At 44.6% G+C, this 5,000-nt stretch overlaps 1 protein-coding gene across 1 annotated transcript in view; it reads right to left on the bottom strand.

Annotated features, from left to right (window-relative positions):
• Positions 1-5,000, bottom strand: part of ddx54 (DEAD (Asp-Glu-Ala-Asp) box polypeptide 54) — a 33,202-nt gene that overhangs the window by 24,007 nt on the left and 4,195 nt on the right. The window lies entirely within an intron of this gene.

Below are 5,000 nucleotides of genomic sequence, written 5' to 3'. Positions count from 1 at the left end.
TAGGCCTGTACCCGCTGAACATCGAGATCCAGAAGAGATGTGTTCAGTTCTGGCATCACCTCCATCAGTCTGATCCAGAGTCAGTCCAATATAAAGCCCTCCTCGCCAATGAAACCTCAGCAGAACCTCATCCTCTGAACACACTCGCTCTCCAACTCGTCCATCAGACTATACTCCCCATCAACCCCAAACCTATCATTAACCAAATCCACAAACATCTAAAAGACACCCATGATGAAGCACTAAAAGCACATTTTGCCCTCCAGAATAAACTCCAATGTTACTCGACCCTCAATAGAACCACTAAATTGGCCAGTTATCTATTTATTAAACATTTTAAAGAAAGACAAATCCTCTCCAAATACAGATTAAGTGACCATGATCTAGAGATAGAGAGAGGAAGACATAGACAAACATGGACAGAGAGAGAGCAGAGGATCTGTAGACACTGTGACCTACAGCACATCGAGGATGAGGAACACTTTCTGCTCTTCTGCTCCAGATACTCCAGTATAAGAGAAACCTTTCTGCCCAGATTTGAAATCTTGATTCCATCGTTCTCTGAACTGAGTGACGCTGAGAAAATGTTCTTCTTACTGGGAGAAGATGATATTACAGCTGCACTAGCGGCTAAATATGTGTTAGCTATTCACAACGCCAGAGTCAGCTAATTCTCTAGAGAGACCCACTGTATTTATTCATTTATTAGGATAGATTGTGTTTATTTATCTATTTATTTATATTGACTATGCTACATATGACATGATCTATACATATATGTTTTGTTAGTTTGTATATGTTTTTTTTTGTTTGTTTTATTATTTATATATAATATGTTCATGCTTTGGCAACATTGTGTTACACAGTCATGCTAATAAAGCTCATTTGAATTGAAATTGAAAATTGAATTGAGTGAGTGAGTGAGTGAGTGAGTGAGTGAGTGAGTGAGTGAGTGAGTGAGTGAGTGAGTGAGTGAGTGAGTGAGTGTGTATGTATGTCAGTCAGTGAGTGAGTGAGTGAGTGAGTGTGTATGTCAGTCAGTGAGTGAGTGAGTGAGTGTGTATGTCAGTCAGTGAGTGAGTGAGTGAGTATGTCAGTCAGTCAGTGAGTGAGTGAGTGAGTGTGTGAGTGTATGTCAGTCAGTGAGTGAGTAAGTGAGTGAGTGAGAGTATGTCAGTCAGTGAGTGAGTGAGTGAGTGAGTGAGTGAGTGAGTGAGTGAGTGACTGTGTGAGTATGTCAGTCAGTGAGTGAGTGAGTGAGTGAGTGAGTGTATGAGTGACTGTGTGAGTATGTCAGTCAGTGAGTGAGTGAGTGAGTGAGTGACTGTGTGAGTATGTCAGTCAGTGAGTGAGTGAGTGTATGAGTGACTGTGTGAGTATGTCAGTCAGTCAGTGAGTGAGTGAGTGAGTGAGTGACTGTGTGAGTATGTCAGTCAGTGAGTGAGTGAGTGTATGAGTGACTGTGTATGTCAGTCAGTGAGTGAGTGAGTGAGTGAGTATGTCAATCAGTGAGTGAGTATGTTAGTGACTGTGTATGTCAGTCAGTGAGTGAGTGAGTGAGTGAGTATGCCAGTCAGTCAGTGAGTGAGTGAGTGAGTGAGTGAGTGAGTGAGTGAGTGAGTGAGTGAGTGAGTGAGTGAGTGAGTGAGTGAATGTCAGTCAGTGAATGAGTGAGTGAGAGTATGTCAGTCAGTGAGTGAATGAGTGAGAGAGTATGTCAGTCAGTGAGTGAGTGAGTGAGTGAGTGAGTGAGTATGTCAGTCAGTGAGTCAGTCAGTGAGTGAGTGAGTGAGTGAGTGAGTGAGTGAGTGAGTGAGTGAGTGAATGTCAGTCAGTGAATGAGTGAGTGAGTGAGAGTATGTCAGTCAGTGAGTGAGTGAGTGAGTGAGTGAGTGAGTGAGTGAGTGAGTGAGTGAGTGAGTGAGTATGTCAGTCAGTCAGTGAGTGAGTGAGTGAGTGAGTGAGTGAGTGAGTGACTGTGTGAGTGACTGTGTGAGTGACTGTGTGAGTGACTGTGTGAGTGACTGTGTGAGTGACTGTGTGAGTGACTGTGTGAGTATGTCAGTCAGTGAGTGAGTGAGTGAGTGAGTGAGTGAGTGAGTATGTCAGTCAGTGAGTGAGTGAGCTAGTGGGTGAGTGAGTGACTGAGTATGTCAGTCAGTGAGTGAGTGAGTGAGTGAGTGAGTGAGTGTGTATGTCAGTCAGTGAATGAGTGTGTATGTCAGTCAGTGAGTGAGTGAGTGAGTGAGTGAGTGAGTGAGTGAGTGAGTGTGTGAGTCAGTCAGTCAGTCAGTGACTGAGTATGTCAGTGAGTGAGTGAGTGAGTGAGTGAGTATGTCAGTCAGTGAGTGAGTGAGTATGTCAGTCAGTGAGTGAGTGAGTATGTCAGTCAGTGAGTGAGTGAGTGAGTGAGTGAGTATGTCAGTCAGTGAGTGAGTGAGTGAGTGAGTGAGTGAGTGAGTGAGTGTATATCAGTCAGTGAGTGAGTGAGTGAGTATGTCAGTCAGTGAGAGACTGAATGAGTGAGTGTGTCAGTCAGTCAGTAAGTGAGTGAGTGAGTGAGTGAGTGAGTGAGTGAGTGAGTGAGTGAGTGAGTGAGTGAGTGAGTGAGTGAGTGAGTGAGTCAGTCAGTGAGTGAGTGAGTGAGTGAGTCAGTCAGTCAGTCAGTCAGTCAGTCAGTGAGAGAGTGAGTGAGTAAGTGAGAGAGTGAGTGAGTATGTCAGTGAGTAAGTAAGTGAGTATTTCAGTCAGTGAGAGAGTGAGTGAGTGTGTCAGTCAGTGAGAGAGTGAGTGAGTGTGTCAGTCAGTAAGTGAGTGAGTGAGTGAGTGAGTGAGTCAGTAAGTGAGAGAGTGATTAAGTGAGTGAGTGAGTGAGTGAGTCAGTCAGTCAGTGAGAGAGAGAGTGAGTGAGTGAGTGAGTGAGTGAGTGAGTGAGTGAGTGAGTGAGTGAGTGAGTGAGTGAGTGAGTGAGTGAGTATGTCAGTCAGTGAGTGAGTGAGTGAGTGAGTGAGTCAGTCAGTAAGTGAGAGAGTGAGTGAGTAAGTATGTCAGTCAGTGAGTGATTGAGTCAGTCAGTCAGTCAGTCAGTGAGTGAGTATGTCAGTCAGTCAGTGAGTGAGTGAGTGAGTGTGTCAGTCAGTGAGTGAGTGAGTGAGTGAGTGAGTGAGTGAGTGAGTATGTCAGTCAGTGAGTCAGTGAGTGAGTGAGTGAGTGAGTGAGTGAGTATGTCAGTCAGTGAGTGAGTGAGTGTGTGAGTGACTGTGTATGTCAGTCAGTGAGTGAGTGAGTCAGTGAGTGAGTGAGACTCTGTGAGTATGTCAGTCAGTGAGTGAGTGAGTGAGTGAGTGAGTGAGTGAGTGAGTGAGTGAGTGAGTGACTCTGTGAGTATGTCAGTCAGTGAGTGAGTGAGTGAGTGAGTGAGTGAGTGAGTCAGTGAGTGAGTGAGACTCTGTGAGTATGTCAGTCAGTGAGTAAGTGAGTCAGTGAGTGAGTCAGTGAGTGAGTGAGTGAGTGAGTGAGTGAGTGAGTGACTCTGTGAGTATGTCAGTGAGTGAGTGAGTGAGTGAGTGAGTGAGTGAGTGAGTGAGTGTGTGTGTCTGTCTGTCTGTCTGTGTGTGTGTGTGTGTGTGTGTGTGTGTGTGTGTGTGTGTGTGTGAATGAGTGACTCTGTGAGTATGTCAGTCAGTGAGTGAGTGACTCTGTGAGTATGTCAGTCAGTGAGTGAGTGAGTGAGTGAGTGAGTGAGTGAGTGAGTGAGTGAGAGTGTGTGTGTGTGTGTGTGTGAGTGTGTGTGTGTGTGTGTGTGTATGTGTGTGTGTGTGTGTGTGTGAGTGACTCTGTGAGTATGTCAGTCAGTGAGTGAGTGAGTGAGTGAGTGAGTGTGTGTGTGTGTGTGTGTGTGTGTGTGTGACACTGTGAGTATGTCAGTCAGTGAGTGAGTGAGTGAGTGAGTGAGTGAGTGAGTGAGTGAGTGAGTGAGTGAGTGTGTGTGTGACTCTGTGAGTATGTCAGTCAGTGAGTGAGTGACTCTGTATGTCAGTCAGTGAGTGAGTGAGTGAGTGAGTGAGTGAGTGTGTGTGTGTGTGTGTGTGTGTGTGTGTGTGTGTGAGTGACTCTGTGAGTATGTCAGTCAGTAGCCGTGTTTCCACTGTCGGGCCAGTGCGAGTCAGGGATTTAAACGGGTGCGCGGGGCTAATAGCCTCAGGTCTGGAGCACCAGGGCCAAAATCTGCTGTGTTTCCACTGTCTGCAGCGGCTCACTAACACACGCCCGTAACACGCCTCTCCGGAACAACGGCACACACACACACACCCATCACTTCACCAACAAATGGAAATTTTATCAGAAACCTAATCAGAAAGAAATCACCGGAAACAGCGTGATCGCAAAACAAACATGATAAAAGCGACCGCTTGCTGGCATTTTTGTTGTTTACTTGAATATTTAAAACCCAAGCATCGATGTTTTACCACAGGTTTACAATAAAAAGTGATTGTTACATAAAAATTATGTCAAAACTGCACATTAGTCACACAGAAATAAATTACCCTTAGGTCTACTTCACTAAAGAAAAGGAACTTATTCATTCGAGGCTGTTTCTGTTTATCTGGAAGTTACAGGACATATTTAGACTACATCACATTTAGAAAGAATGATCATTTCTACAAATATATGCCACCAAAAATACGACCTGAGGAGCGTTAGCACTCTCTCGACTCCCAGTAGGCTACAGTTATATCCAGTCAGAGAAACAGAGGAAGCTCCCGAAAAAAAGGTGCTTTATTTTATGATAGTCCGGTATAAAGAGACGAGACGTAGGCTACTGACAGATACAATAAAGACATGATTGTGACAGCCTTTATGATTTGTCTGATTTCTTCAAGCGTTCATATTTACTATGTTTACTATAGTAATTTAGTGTGCATAGACTTTCGCATCGCATTTTAATATTTCTACCTCATACAGTGATCAGAATCCACACCAGATCACAAACAGAAGGC

This window comes from Rutilus rutilus (genome assembly GCF_951802725.1).
Source record: "Rutilus rutilus genome assembly, chromosome: 7".
NCBI classification, from domain to species: Eukaryota; Metazoa; Chordata; class Actinopteri; order Cypriniformes; family Leuciscidae; genus Rutilus; species Rutilus rutilus.
This window is presented reverse-complemented; position numbering and strand designations above follow the sequence as displayed.